Source organism: Ochotona princeps, unplaced genomic scaffold (genome assembly GCF_030435755.1).
Source record: "Ochotona princeps isolate mOchPri1 unplaced genomic scaffold, mOchPri1.hap1 HAP1_SCAFFOLD_134, whole genome shotgun sequence".
NCBI lineage: Eukaryota > Metazoa > Chordata > Mammalia > Lagomorpha > Ochotonidae > Ochotona > Ochotona princeps.
Genome location: NW_026699976.1, coordinates 60,376 through 77,039, shown reverse-complemented (window position 1 = coordinate 77,039; position 16,664 = coordinate 60,376). Strand labels below are relative to the sequence as shown.

The 16,664-nt window shown below is 42.9% G+C and overlaps 1 pseudogene; it reads left to right on the top strand.

Annotated features, from left to right (window-relative positions):
• The first annotated feature begins 5,273 nt into the window (after positions 1-5,273).
• On the top strand, positions 5,274-5,431 carry LOC131479271 (U2 spliceosomal RNA; annotated as a pseudogene).
• Positions 5,432-16,664: the final 11,233 nt, after the last annotated feature.

The following is a 16,664-nucleotide window of genomic DNA, read 5'->3' as shown; positions in this document are numbered from 1 at the left end:
TTAAACCCTGCAAGATGAGCAGGATATTTGAAAGATCCCATGTTATGACAGGTGTTTAGATAACCCATAACTTGTTCACCAAATTTTGGGGTGTTGTGTTTCCTACAAGCTTTCCACATACGTCCCAAATTGCCACAATTATAGCATTTAGGTCTATGTTGCTTTAACTCTGTGCTTAATGCAACAGTCAACATTTTAGTTTTGTACACTTAAGAGACTATTCATACCTGTCCTCATACTTGGGGGGCCCAGGAATGGGTCCACCTCTCATTTCCCTGTGTCTAACCCTGTATAGGCCGATTACTCAAATTAGATTGACTTTAAGGTGATAGAATTATTCCATTCTTGTGGAATTTAGACCAACAATCCTTTTACCAATGAAATCCCTTCTCACTGATGGCTGCCCAGAGCACTGGAGACAAGGGGCTGGTCTGCTCCGGACCCGGCATGTCTCCCAGGCTTTAGCCCAGAACAGCAGGGACCACAGGAGCCAGTTACGTCACCGACCTGGCGGGATTCCACTTCACCAATGGCACACCTGAATGGACATTTCTTACATAGTTGGGGCACAGACAGCCCCTTTGCCTGCCCACATGTCTATAGGAGTATAAAACTGCTCAACACATATCTCAGCTGCCCTTTTCGCCTCCCTCTTCCTTCCCCTCTGCACGAAGGGGGCCCAGGAGCGGACTTTCCAATAAAGCTTCCATTATAACTCTGAACAATTTGCTAGTATGATTCCATCAGTGGGCAGGCGGTCGGTGGTCATCATCTAACACTCACTCTATGGACAGATGATATGAGGAGGATGGAAACTGGGTTTTGAAGTGTCCATATAGGTTTTTCCTGTTTGGATTTTGGGAGGAATTTCTGGTAGGACAACTGTGCCTTAAATGCCCTACTCCACCACATGAGTAGCAATTGTTTCTTTTTTGATTTCCTTGATTACCTCCTATGTTTTTAAAAATCTGAGTGGCAGTTTGACCTTGAAGAACTGCAGCAATAGTTCACCCTTGCATGCTAAATGTAGTTACCTCAGCACAAGTTGTGACATAGTCTGACAAGTAACCTGTCCGTCTCACTGGTTGAAGTAAGGTTTGCCAAGTTGGGGTAGCATTTTCAAAAGCTTACTGATCAGCTATGAGATCTGTAGCTGTATTGTTAATTACTGTCCAGCTCACTGCTTTGGTGAGTCAAGCTACAAAATCTTCAATAGCCTCCTTGGGCTTCTATTTAACATTTACAGAACCTGAAGACTTTTGATCTGCAGATGGCAGGTGTTTCCATGCTCCTAATGCCAGGGAGGAGATAAGTAATGTCTCCTTAGGCAGAATAAGTTGTTCTGAAATGGCAAGATGAGTGCCCTGTTTTATCTGTAGAAGGAAATTTCCTCCTGTGAAGCAAACCTTGGCAACCTGAAACCAATCATATGGAGTAATCCACTTTACTGCTAGTCCTTCCACCATTGTCATGGTGCATGGGGAGCTTGACCCGTAGTCAGAGGCAGCATGCTTTAGTTCTTTAATAAGCTTATAGTGTAACAGTTCCCATTCAGATTTATCCCATTCATAAACAACAGGAAAACAGAAAAAAAATCACCTTTCTTATGACCCTGCTTTTTTGCTCTTCTAAAGTCATTCTTCGCTGGATTAGGCTGGAAAGGGTTCATATGCCTTAACAAAATGCTTGTCAACAGCAGGAGACCATTTATCATGTAATTCAACCACTTGCACCTTTACACAATCTGTAACTCCTTGTTCAAATATTTCTAGTATTAAAAGATCTTCCTCATCTCTCAAACCCTCCTGATCATTTTTATGAATTTTTTAATTACATTGCATTATGTGACACAGTTTCATAGGCTATGGGATTCCCGCAACCCCTCTCCATACCCTCCCCCATGGTGGATTCCTCCACCTTGTTGCAGTATTACAGTTCAAATTCAGTCAAGATTCTTTCTTTGCAAACATACACCAAGCATAGATTCCAGCATCTTATTGTCCAGATAAATTCAACAGTTGCTTGGGGAGACCATCTCTGGTCTGAGGCAGAGCTGGCAGAATATCATCCTGATCAATTAAAAGCCCCAACATAACATCAACAATAATTTACAACATTATGGAATTAGTTGACATGGTATTGAGTAACCAATATGCTAAAAAATGCACGTTCTTAACCACATCCTGTGACTAATTCATTCACATTTCAATTTTAGTTTATATACAGAACTGACTTCTATACACTTTAAAATGGCTATAGGGTACTATTCAGCTGTCTTGTGTCTAATTTACATTTGAGCATTTAGCAGTTTATAGTGTTGAACCATAATTTTGCTGGACTTGGCAGATTTTAGGATAGTCTAAACAGGCTTATAACTCTAACAAGGCATATGTCAACAACTGAGGTGCAGAACAGTTTTAGGAGGGGTGTGCAGAGCAATCTTCAATACCCTAGTGAGGAGTAACTAATCTTTGTGTCCTACCTGGTATGATATATGTGAATCCACAATGACCGTTTCCTGTCTGGTTCTAAGCTTTCCTTGCTGTTCTCTATCTATTCTAATTGTGTGTGTGTGTGTGTGTGTGTGTGTGTGTGTGTGTGTGTGTTTGTGTGTGTGTGTGTTTAGGGGGCAACTCTGGGGCAACCCTGATGGTCACTGCAAGAGAGGGTGGGGATCCAAAGTTGGAACTAAGTCAGGAGAAGAGAAAGTTCCTCTTCCTAGTCCCAAAGGAAGTTTACTGTTCTTCTGTTTTTGCAGACCTCTCAGGGCTCCTGGCTGTTGTTCTGATACCCTTGAATCCTGCGAGGAAGGATTTGGGCTTCTTCCATACCATGTGTCAGATCCAAACAGGGGTGGGTGATCTCAGAGTTCTCGGTCCCCAAAGGCACTCCAATTCCCCATGATCTCCTTGGCAGTTGTGATGTAGTCCTTGGTGCCTGTACTGATAGTCCTTGGTGAGGATCCGGGAGTCTTCAGGGTTGGGATACAAGCCTCCTCCTGTTCACCTGCTCCACTCTGGTGTCCCTCCCCCCCCCCCCCCGCTGCTCTGTGCATATGACCTCCTGTTAAGAGGTTGTCAGGATCACGCTTGATTCCCCCTTATATGTCATAGTTTTAATATTGTCTAATGCTGATTCGAGTATGTTGTCTATGAGTTACCTGGTATGTTCCTGACAGGTTATATTTCATGTTTTCCTCACACATTCTAAGGAGATGGCAGATTTCTCTGCTCTCCCACCCCATTTCTGAGTAGCTTAGGGTACATTATTTTCAGGAAGGAAAATTTTCCCTAGAGCCATAACTGAGGCCTAAGCCTCCTTTCTCAGGGTCAAGAATGGGAGTATGTTCTCTTGGCAGGGCTGAAGGTGAAGGATAAGGCTTAAAACCCACATATAGTGCCTGCAGCAAAACATTCCATATGTCATATGTAGAAGATGGCATGCTCACTCATCCATTATTCTGATACCAGTTTTCATATTATTTCCAACCTGATCCAAGGTGTATAAGTCTAAAGTGCCCTCCTCAAGACACAATAGGCTTTTTGTACAAGTAGTAAAAATTCTAATAATTGTTCCTTGCTAATAATTATTCCTTGTTAACTTTAATGCCTTTTCTCAGTAAGGTATGCTTAATAATATATGTATATAAACTTCTTTCACTAGAATTGTTCTGGTCCATTTTTACAGAGCAGAGGATACAAAACTTCTCAATATAAGTTCTGAATATTCACCCCTCCTAAACTGATGTTCTGTCAGGATGCCATCAGCACCCTGTTTGAAATCCTATATGCACCTGAAAGAGTAAGAGAGAAAAGACATACCTTCATCGAGAATTCACATTGGACATCACTTGCCTGAGGCCAGCTCCAGAAGGGTTTGTGGAGTAGGCATGAAGAGAAAAGAAGAGACAAAAGACCACAATTTCATCATCATAATGGACAATGCAAGAATGCTGCCCCCTTTATTTATACAGAGGAAGTCACAAACACTTTCACAGGCTTTTTACTTCATGGCCAAGTAGGTGTTTCAAGGATGATTCTGCCATTTATTTCACCTTAAAGCAGGACATTATCCACGCTCAACCTGTGGTCAGGAAGTACTCAATCAATGGCACATTTCAATCAGCAACACATTCCTCATTCTACAGCTTAATCTTGAATCAGTTAAAGGAGTAAATACATCACAGAAGGAGGGACCTAAAGAGCAAGGATTTTCAACAGGGCAGCCTAGACAGCATGAACTGCCAAAGGCCGTTTTAAAGATGTATCAGCTTGTATGAATGACATAAAAATTCCCAGAAAATGTTACTTAAATTAAAACTGTACATGGTTACAAACATAGCTGCATTGAAATAACTTATTTCCTTTTTTTTTTTCTTTCAAACACGGAATCAATTTATTGCCTCTTGTCTATTTGAGTTTCCACTGCATTCAATCAGTGTTGGGTTATACATTTCTTTTTTTTTTTAATTGTTAATTATTTTGCATTATGTGACAGTTTCATAGGCTCTGGGAATCCCCCCCTCCCTCCCCCTCCCCTCCCCTCTCCCCGGTGGATTCCTCCACCTTGATGCAGTATTACAGTTCAAATTCAATCAAGATTCTTTCATTGCAAACATATACCAAGCATAGAGTCCAGCTACTTATTGTCCAGATGGGTTGAACAGTTTCTTGGGGAGACCTTTTCTGGTCTGAAGTTTGAGCTGGCAGAATATCATCACAGTCAATTAAGAGTCCCAATATAACATCAACAGCAATTTGCAATGTTATGGAATTGACATGGTTTTGAGTAACCAGTGTATTAAAAAGAAAAAAAAAAGGAAAACAAGTCCTAGCCACAACCTATGATTAGCTCATTGACATTTCAATTTTAGTTTGTATACAGGGCCGGCTGCTCTATACCTTAAAATGGCCATAAGGCACCATTCAGCTGTTTCGTGTCCATTTCATCTTAGTATTTAGCCAGTTGTTGTGTTGAAGTAAAATTTTGCTGATCTTGGCAGATTTTAGGATAATCCAGACTGGCTTGTAACTCTAACAAGATATATGTCAACATTTTAGGTGCAGAACATACTTAATATAAGTCTTAGTTGCTTCCAACTTGGATTCACAACTTTTAACTTACAGTTCCCTTCGCTGCTGGTTTCTGCAGACTTAAAATCTTGCCTTTAATTTTTTAAGAAAAAAGGACACTTTTATCAAAGCATTTCTTTTTCAATGTGTGAAAAGAAAGTAACACTATAGTCCAGCCGACAAATTAAAAGGACTTCCCCCATCGCTTCTCGGCCTTTTGGCTAAGATCAAGTGTAGTAAAAGGACTTCCCCAAAATTCTAAGGTAAAGAAGCCTTAGCCTCTTAAGTAGACTTTTATATTAATGGCAATGCTACATCTCCTCTCTGTTCTCTTTTCATATAAATTGGAGCTACCTATCACTAAAACACATTATTGTTCCTTTTGAACTATTGAGTTTAGAGTTTAGAGATAGTTTGTTAGAGCAATAGCTAAGTGATGCAGAAATTCCTGCTGAGGAATGGGTTCTGATGTAATAAAAATCTAAAATCTGGGGCAGTGGTTTTAAATCTAAATGAAACATGGAATCTGTAAAAACAGTGAGAAAATTGTTAAAGGAAATCACAAGGATGATTAGAAAACTTAAACGCCTAGAAATATAGTGGCTTGCATTAGGTATATATAAAACTCATGGTTAAACTATCATTTACGGTCATTTGGAATACAGAAAATATATCTAATGTACTCTTGAACTTATCCAAGTAGATTCCCAAACAAAACTGTGAAAGCCTAAAATTGAAATGTCAATGAGGTGGTCACAGAAGGTGGTTAAGAACTCGCATTTACTTTTAACATATTGGTTACTCATTACTATGTCAATTAATTCCATAATGATGTAAATTTTTGCTAATGGTATGTTGGAGCTTTTAATTGATTGGGATGATACTCTGCTGGCTCTGTCTTCAGACCAGAGAGGGTATACCTAAGAAGCCGTTGAACTTGACTGGACAATAAGATGCTGGACTCTATGTTTGGTATATGCTTGCAATGGGGGAATCTCAACTGAACTTGAGCTGTGGTTATGCAACAAGGTGGAGGAATCCACCATGGTGGTAGGGTTTGGGGAGGGGTGGGGAGAATCCAAGTACCTATGAAACTGTGTCACATAATACAATGTAATTAATGAATTAAAAACAATAAATAAAAAAAAGAAATAAAAAAAAAAAAGATGTATCAGCAACAACAACTTCCAAGCTCTTCTTCATTGTAAAAACCAAATCAAAGCAGCAAAAAACAATGCCTCAATAGATTGTAAAATTCTCAGCGGGGTGGCCCAATGTCCATGCAAAGGGAGGTGGAACTGCCTTGAGGTGGCTGCAGAGAGGTCCACCTAGCCTTGCCTTGCAGGAGGGAGTTCCTCACAGTCTTGCCTATAGGGGAGAGGCTCTCCTCACACCTCCATGTCCTCCACACCTTCTGCATGAACCCAAGGAAACAACTGTCCTGCTACTTCAAGATTATGCCATTCTCCAACATATTGTGTGAGTCTGTTGATAAGCTCGATACTTCCTCCCATATCCCATGTGGCCTTCAGTGTATAAAGTCTGATGCCACTAGTAAACTTCAGCTTTTGACCATCAGTCAGGGTACACACATGTTACTATTGGCTCCGTGTACCAAGTCCATCACTGCGGGACAGCGACACTGTGTGCCTAGGTATAACACATACATTCAACATTGTGCTTTCCAGAGAAATTATTTTCAATGGTAGGTGAAAAAAAATGATTGGTCAATGAATTCCTTTCTAGATGCGGAGTTCTTAGCAGGTTAATTGAGCATCTACAACCTTTCTTTTTGTTTGTTTGTTTTTGGTATGCGGTTCTCAAAATGCTACTCAATAAATACTCAAAAAAGTACTCAAGGCCATTAGAGGCAAACTGAGAAAACTGGTGTTCTGGGAGAGCTGCTTGTAGGCCTGATAGTATGTGAAATTAGTGACCTAAATAACATAGTTGAACCCCTGGAACATCTGCTTTCTTGGGAATATGACATTCTCCAACACAATGACTTCCCCAGATGCTACATACCAATTCAGCCGAATGTGGTGCCAGAGCAGTTGTTTTCAATGGGAGCTGAAAAACACTTGGGCTGGCAAGTTTTCTCTAGATGTGGAGTTTTCACCATGTTGAGTGTGAATCTACAACCTAGCTTGGTGCCTCTCATTAGAGGAAAAATGACAAAACTCGGTTTATGGGAGATGTGCTTGTAAGCCTGGTGGTATGTGAAGTCAGTGACCAAAAGGGAGTATTTTTGCCACTGGAACACCTGTTCTGCTCCTTTGGAACTATGAAATTCACCAACATACTGAGATCCCTAGCTGTCACATACATACACAGCAGTATGTGGATGCAGAAATGTTATTTCCAATGGTAGCTGGAAAGCGATTGGTCGCTGAGCTTCTCTCAGGACGTGGAGTTCTTAGCACGTTGAGTGAGAATCTACATCCTTGTTTTGTGTGCAGTGTTGGGTTCCATGCAGTGGATGTGGGGGACAAGATGGTGTGAAGAGTATTGTTCCATTGTAGGCAGGGCTGCAAGGAACTTTCCACTGTACAGCAGGGCTGGGGCGGATGCCTCTACAACCACCTGAATGCAGCTCCACCTTCCTTTGCATGGGTACTGGACCACCCTGCGGAAGAATTCTAATCCATCCAGGCATTGTTTGCTACTGTGAGGCTGGCTTTTTACGCAATGTGAGCTTGGAGGTTAATGTCAATAATAATGTCTTACAAAAGGGCCTTCTATTATTCCTACTGTCTTGGCTGTCTCCATTGACCTTATGCTAATCAAGGGACCTATATTTAGGGTTTCATTCTTTCCTTGATCTTTAGATTCTCCTTTTCTTTGTGCTACAAGGTTAAGTTGTAGAGTAAGAATTGTAGTAGGAACTTCTATTGTTTTTAGGTAAAGCAAATGGCAGAATTATCCTTAGAAACACCCACTTGACTATGACGTAAAGAGTCTGAGCCAGAGTTTGACTGTTTCTGTATAAATAAAGCTGACAGCTTTCTCGCATTGTCCATTATGATCAAGGAATCCTAGTGGTCCGTCTCTTTCTTTATTCTTTCTGTGCCTCTTCCATGCACCCTTTGTGAGTTCTGAACCCAGGCTGGAGCAGGACTCTGGCAGTGCAGTGCTCAACATGTTTCATTTCAATAAAATGTTCTGTATGGAGATCAGAAGGAAATGTCATATTGGTTTTCCAAAGATCCCCTTGTAATTGTGACGATATGTGAAGTTAATGACCCAAATGGAGTAGTTTGGCCACTGGAACACCTATGCTGCTCCTCCAGGAGTATGCCATTCACCATACACTGAGTTCCCCAGTTGTCACATGCACATTCAGCAGTATGTGGTACCAGAGCACTTATTTTCAATGGTGGGTGAAAATCATTTCAGCACGAAAGTTCTCCCTGAATGTGGAGTTGTTAGAGCATTGAGTGAGAGTGTACACACTTGTTTTACCTGGGCTTTTCAAAATGCTTTAATTCAATGCAGTTTGCCCTATGGGCATTAGATGAAAAGTTACAAAACTGGGTTTCCACGATCCCTGCTCATAATCCTGCTGGTATGTGATATTAGTGACACAATGGAGTAGTTCTGCCACTGGAACACCTGTGCTGCTCCTTGGGTACTATACCATTCACCAACATGCTAAGTTTCCTAGAGGTCACAAGCACAGAAAACATTATGCGGTAACTGAAAATCTCTTGGGCCCTGAATTTCTCTTTAGACATGGAGTTCTTAGGCTTTAAGCTAGAAACTACAAAATAGTATTTTTGTGGGGTGTTTAACATGCTTTATTTCAATACAGTGAGCTCTACAGCCATTAGACACAGAGTGGCAAAATTGGTTTCCATAAAAGCTACTTGTAACACTGATTATACGTGAAGTTAGTAACACAAATGCAGTAGTTCTGCCCTCAGGAAAACCTGTGCTGCTCATTATGGACTAAGCAATTCGATAAAACAAGAGCTGCTTAGGGGTACATGCACATTAAGCATTACCTGATGTCAGCTGTTTTCAATGGCAGCTGAATATCACTTGGGTGCTGAAGTTCTCTAGATGTGGATTTGTTCACATTGAATAAGAACATATACCCTGGTTTGGTGTGTGGTGCTTACATATTTCGTTTCAATACAGTGTGCTCTATATGCATTAAATGAAAAGTGACAAAATTGCATTTCTTGGAGAGCTGCTTGTATTGCTGACTATATGTGAAGTTCATGAGCCCAATGGAGTAGTTCTGCCACTGCAACAACTGTGCTAAGTTATCGAGACTATCAGGCCATTCAATAACACACTTAGTAGTGTGCTCATGCACATTCAGCAGGATGTGGTGCCAGAACAGGAGTTTTCAAAAGTGCTTACAATAGCTTGGGTGGTGAAGCTCTCTCTGGATGTAGACTTCTTAGTGCATTGAGTGAGAATCTACAGCCATGATTTTTGTTCGGTGCTCAACATGATTCATGTCTATACAGTGCATTCTATGGGCATTAGATGAAAAGTGACAAAACTAGCTTTCTGAGATAGTTACTTGTAAACCTGATGGTATATGAAGTTAGTGACCAAAATGCAGTACTATTGTCACTGGATCACCTGTTCTGGTTCTTCAGGACTATGCCACTACCAACACACTGAGTTCACTTAGGTGTCACATATAATTTCAGGAAAATGTGGTTCTAGAGCAATTGTTTTCAATGTTGGCTGTAAATTGGTTGGGTGCTGAAGTTAGCTCTGGATGTGGAGTTTTCAGTACCTTAAATAAAAATCTATAACCGTGTTTTATGCAGAGTGCTCTACATGCCACATTTCAATACAATATGCTCTGTGGGAATTAGAGGACAAATGACAAAACAGGGTTTCCAGAAGATGTGCTTATAATGCTGATGGTGTGTGTAGTGACAAAACGGGGAAGTCCTGCCACAGGCACCCCTGTGCTGCTCCTTCGGCACTATGGCTTCACCAGCACGCTCAGCTCCGAAGGTGTCACATGCACATTCAGCAGTATGTGGTGCCAGATAAATTGTTCTCAGGGTGAGTTGAAAATGGGCACTTAGATTCACTCTGGATGTGGAGTCTTAGCAGAGAGTGAGAATCTACTAGCTTGTTTTGCATGGCGTTCTCAACATGCTTCATTTCAACACAGTGCACTCTACTGGCACTAGAAGAGAAGCGGCAAACTGGGTTTTCCCTAAAGCTGTTTCTAGGCCTGAGAATATGTGAAGTTAATAATCCAAAGATAGTGTTGTGGGCTAATGAGCTAATTAACACTCCTTAAGCGGAGCACTCAGGAATTGGGCCTGCGGCTATATCACCTGGTCTAATCAGACTCATTGGCACCTTAGTGGTGCCCTAATGGGCTGGGGGGAAAGAGTATATATAGGGGTAATAAAGAGGCTTGAGAGACTTCTTCTCCTACCATCACTGGTCTCCCTGTGTTGGTGCTTGACCCCCGAACCTTCGCCTGACCCCCAGACCTTCGTCTGACTCCCAGACCTTTGCCTGACCCCCGGACCTTCTCCGTGCCCATGTTGCCAGCTCTGCTGGCTGCGGCAAATGGCGCTGTATCATGGGGCACAGAGCAAAGGACATCTGAGGGACCCCTGGACCTACAAAGGTAAGTTTAGAATTTAGGAATTTTGCAGGGGCATAATTGATTTAATCCCCAGACCCTCTCCCTGTGTTAGGGCATGAGGGACAATCTGAGGGACCCCTGGAACTCTGGAGGGGCATAATTAATCTCATCCCCAGACCTTCTCCCCATCTTGGGGCATGAGGGACAATCTGAGGGCTCCTGGAAATCCGGAGGCAAGTGTAGGATTTAACTCTAGAGGGGCATAAATAAATTCATCCCCAGACCTTCTCCCCATCTTGGGCACAAGGAACAATCTGAGGGACCCCCGAAATCTAGAGGCAGGTTTTAAAAATTTTGCAGGGGCATAAGTAAAATTTATCATGGGGCAAGAACTCTCTAAAATGCAGGTAATTAAGGGAATCTGAGATCTGCCCCAGTCACAAGGCACCAACATTAAGCTTAAGGCCCTGCAGAGTTTTTTGAAACTGTCTATGAATTATTCCCATGGTTTGCTCTCATTGTAGTCACCCTTTTTTCTCTGGCGCTTGCTAAATGTTGCTTTGTCATCCCGTCAAGCAGTGGTGGAAGCCCGCCGTAAGAAATTGTCCGTTAGAGGTAGGAGAGAGCTGCAAACCAGGGTAAAAAAGGAGAAGGAACCCCAGACAAGACAAAGTCTGGAGAATGTGCACAAAGATGATTCGCGGTCCTCTTCTGAGGAGGATGAAGAGGAAAAGAATGGAAGTGAGTTTGCTGAGGATCCTCCACCTGTAGAGCATGTGCCAAGCAAAAATCTCTCTTGGACAGGCACAGAGCCCTCTGCGCCGCCTGAGCCATTGGTGCCATCATATCCGAGCACAGTTGTATAAGATTTACAGGAACAACTTCAGTGCCTTTCCCTTCAGTTGAGGCAGGAACAGAGTGGGTGCACTGTTGGGGCTTGTACTGGACCCCCACTTTCAACTTCTCTTTCAGCTGTGGAACGTGCAGTACAGCAAGCACAGGAACAGGGAGACCCTGAGGCAGCTGCCCTTGCTAGGCTCTTTGCCTTCCCAGTAGTTGAGGTAAAAGATCAACAGGGGCAGAGAATTAGACAGCACCTGGCACTGTCCTTTAAGGACATAAAGAGTCTGAGGGATGCTGTTGCCACATATGGCCCATCAGCCCCCTTTACCTTTTCCATAATGGAAGCCTTGGCACCTACCAATTTGACCCCGGCTGATTGGAAACAGCTCTGTAAGGCAACTCTGGATTGGGCGATTTTCTAATGTGGAAATCTGAGTTCTATGAGCTTTGCTTTGACACAGCACAGCAAAATGCCCAGGCAGGCCTTCCTGAGAGAAATCATGATATGTTGACAGGAGAGGGGAATTTTGCTAATGTACAGAATCAGATTAATTATGACCCAGGGATTTATGCACAGACCGCTGCTGCTGCAGTAAGGGCCTGGAAGTCTTCATCACCAAAGGGCTCACTACATGTACATCTCTCTAAAATTGTCCAAGGCCCAGATGAGCCTTATCAGGCATTTGTAGATCACCTACTGGTAACTGCAGGTAGGGTATTTGGTGATGTAGATCAAGCCATGCATTTTGTAAAGCAACTAGCATATGAAAATGCCAACAAATGGTGCCAGGAAGCAATTGGACCTTGGAAGCATAAGCCCCTTAACACGTATCTTAAACTTTGTAAGGACATCGGGGAAGGACAGATAATGGGTGCAGCCATTACAGAAGCATTGCATGGTGGCACAACCGTAGGCTTGAAAGCTCACCCAAAACAAGGATGTTTCAAATGCGGCCAGCTAGGGCATATCTGCTGGAACTGCCCACTCCAAGGTTGTGCACAGGCTCCTGTTAAAATGGACAGGCAGTCCCCAGGGGTTTGCCCTCGATGACAATGTGGGAAACATTGGGCAAATGAATGCAGGTCCAATATAGACATCTCCAGGCAGCCATCTGTGCCGGGAAACGGGAGCAGGGGCCAGCCCCGGGCCCTGCAAGCACCAATGTACGGGGCAGCGATTCACTTTGTTCCTCAGGGACAAAGGCCATTCATGACCTTGTCCGAGGGAGCCCAGGCAGTGGAGGATGGGACCTCCACACCACTTCCTACACAGTATTGACACCCCAAATGGGGGTACAGGCTATTCCTACAGGAATTTATGGGCCACTACCCCCGACACTGTAGGGCTTCTGCTGGGACGTAGCAGCACGGTCTTGAAAGGAGTTCATATTACCCCAGGAGTGGTTGATGCAGACTATACAGGGGAAATTAAAGTTCTAGCCAGTGTTCATGCTGGAGTTGCAGTTTTGCCCCAGAGGGCACAAATAGCACAGTTAGTGCTGCTCCCCATGGTGAAGTCAGATAATGCTTGCAGGGCTGGACAGAAGAAAGCAGGGTTTGGTTCCACTGGTGAAGCCTCTGTTTATTGGGTCGCTGATATGGCAGGCCACCCTATTTTGAAGTTGAGTATAGAAGGAAAGAAATTTACTTGGCTTCTAGACACTGGTGCCGACACCACTCTTATTTCACAGAAATATTGGCCCCCAGGTTGGCCTATTACACCCACCATGACCATTCTTCAAGGATTGGGGATTCCCCAAAGCCTCCTAGTTAGCTCCAGACCATTAGCCTGGAGGGATAAGAAAGGAAATGGTGGCCATGTTACTCCCTATGTAGTACCAGGTCTGCCAGTTAATCTTTGGGGGAGGGATGTTTTGCAACAGATGGGAGCAGTATTAGTATCTGGTTAGGAATTAGCTATGCAGCAGATGGAGAGGTACGGCTACATTCCTGGGAAAGGTATAGGGAGAAAGCTGCAAGGAATTACTCAACCAATCTCCGTGGAACATAAGAAGGATAAGAAAGGGCTAGGGCATTTTCCCTAGGGGCCATTGTGATGGCGGCTGAGGTTACTCCACAGATTACATGGAAAAGTTCTCAACCCGTTTGGATTGACCAATGGCCCCTTTCTACAGAAAAAATAGCCACCGTTAAGGAAATAGTTGAAGAACAGCTAGCTGCTGGACATATTGTCCCTTCCACGTCACCATGGAATACACCGATTTTCGTGATTAAAAAGAAATCAGGGAAGTGGAGACTTTTACAGGATCTCAGAGCAGTGAGTGCTACCATGGAGATAATGGGATCACAGCAGCCAGGATTACCACTGCCTTCCGCCATTCCAAAAGACTTTAACATTGTTGTGATTGATTTAAAGGATTTTTTTTTTCATTCCCCTTCATCCAGAGGATTCGCCTTATTTTGCTTTCAGTGCGCCCTCTGTTAATTTGCAAGAACCATTTGAATGGTACCAATGGAAATTTTTACCCCAAGGAATGGCTAATAGTCCTACTATGTGTCAGATTTATGTGGCTGCTGCCTTAAAACCGTTGCGTACCAGCTTTCCCTCTGTGATGATTATTCATTATATGGATGATATTTTACTGGCAGCTCTATCTACTCAGCTGTTGCAATCCTGTTTGTGTAAGTTACAGCAAGAGTTAGAAAAGGCAGGATTAGCAATAGCCTCAGACAAAATACAACTTGTTCCTCCATTTAATTATTTGGAATTTCAACTTTTTCAGAATTGTATTAACCCCCCCAAAATTTCCATAGCCACAGAAAAGTTGCAAACTCTTAATGACTTTCAAAAATTGTTAGGGGATATAAATTGGATGAGACCCAGTTTGAAACTCCCTAATGCTGATTTGAAACCTTTGTTTGATATCTTAAAAGGTGGCTCCTCTCCAACATCCTTTACGGTGCTGACTATGGAGGGACGTCACACCCTATGCAAGGTTGAGATAGCCATTGAACAATCTCATTTGACCAGGATTGATTACAGTACCCCACTTTTATTTATTGTTATAGCATCCTCATATACACCTACAGGAGTATTTTATCAGCAAGGACCTATTTTGTGGGAACATTTGCATGTCTCTCCTGCTAAGACATTTGTGCCTTACTATTTGGCCATAGCAGAGTTAATACAGAAGGCCACTAAGAGCAGCCTAACACATTTTGAGAAGGTCCCAGATACCATTATTGTTTCATACACTAAGAAGCAAGTTTTGTGGTTGCAGAATATGAAAGAGACCTGGGCAATACTTTTGAACACTTTAAATGTTAATTTTGACAACCACTAGCTCAAGGACCCCATTGTACAGTTTTTTATTTTGCATCTTGTTGGTTTCCCACTTGTAACCTCTCTTCAACCATTGCCAGAAGCTTTAACTGTTTTTACTGATGGATCGTCTAATGGTCAGGCAGCTTTTGTAGTAGATGGCCAGGTTTCCACCATCCCCACGTCTTTTGTCTCTGCACAGGTTGTAGAATTGGTGGCCGTTGTTGCAGTCTTTCAAACATTTTCCATGCAGCCCTTTAACTTGTATTCTGATAGTGGATATGTTGCCCATTCCCTTCCTGTGCTGGAGACTGCAGGCCAAATTTCTTCCCACTCTACAGCAGCATCTCTATTTGCAAAAATTCAGGCCTGTATTTGGGCCCGCAAAGATAAATTCTTTGTGACTCATATTCAAGCCCATTCAGGTTTGCCTGGGTCCTTGACATCAGGAATTGCAGCTGCAGATTCAGCCACCAAATTCGTGGCCTCAGCTCTTGAAGAAGCTCAAAAGGCACATGCTAGATTTCACTTGAATTCTAACACGCTGCGTTTGCACTTTAGTCTGGTTAAGGAACAAGCCAGAACCATCGTGAAGCAATGCTCAGTGTGCCCTCAATTTTTGCCAGTTCCCCATTATGGTGTAAATCCCCGAGGACTGTTGCCCAATCATGTCTGGCAAATGGACATGACACACATTGCAGAGTTTGGGACACTAAAGTATGTGCATGTCACTATCAATACTTGTTCTGGATTTATTTAAGCTACTCCTCAGACAGAAGAACAAGTCAGACATACTCTAGCCCATTGCTATGCAAGTTTTTCCATCTTGGGAACTCCTAAAGTTATCAAAACTGATAATGGCCCTTGCTATACCAGCAGTAAGTTTTGTGATTTTGCTGCCTCCCACCATATACAACTAATTACAGGTATTCCTTATAATCTTCAAGGACAAGGTATTGTGGAACGTGCCAACCATACTATTAAGGATTACCTTATTAAAACAAAAAAGGGGGAATATAGCACTCCCCGAGATCATTTGAACCTTGTGTTATCTTAAATTTCCTAACATTGGATGCTGAAGGACGGTCTGCTGCAGATCGTCATTGAAATCCGTCTCAGAAGCAGAAGGGTTATGTGATGTGGAAGGATCCCTTGACTGGTCAGTGGCAAGGCCCAGATCCTGTCCTCATATGGGGGAGAGGATCAGTTTGTGTTTTCCCAGAAAACGAAAATGGTCCGAGGTGGATTCCTGAGAGTCTTGTCCGGCAAGCTCCTGCTGCTGAGTCTTGTGAAAGCTCGGGTACTGGCCAAGATGATGGCATTTGAATTGGAAGATCGATGGGACAAGCAAGTATATTAGGCTTCTATAAGTACCCATCTCTTTATCTTTTCTTTGTCTTATGAACACTTAGGTCCTGACATTTCCTGCCAGTTTCTCCTTAAACCAGACTATCAGATTGTCTGGTGTGTGACCCCAGCTGTTGGGGGTCTGGTTCTCCTTTTATAAATAGCTCAATTTCTGCCCGTGCTTTTTCTTATCATTCCCCTGTTATTACCACGGGGAAAATACTGACCTTCTCTATGTGCCAGCTTTGTGGGGTATGGACATGCACTGGCATGCGCCCCGATTTTCCCTTCTTTGGGAATGCAATTATTCCTACGGAATTTATTAGTTCCGTCATTCCTCTGAACTTGAGGACTCGCTCTTATGAGTGAACCTTAGCTCATTGAATTTGAAGCTTGTGTTGTTTGTGTTATCCCTATGTTTCTCTCTTAAGTACAGAAAATGCCTCTGAAGTGAATGACACCAAGTTCCAGTACACCCGGACAGCGTGCTGGAATGGCAATTGCGATTCTGCTGTTTTCCTGCTGTTTTCCTGCTGTTGCCCTG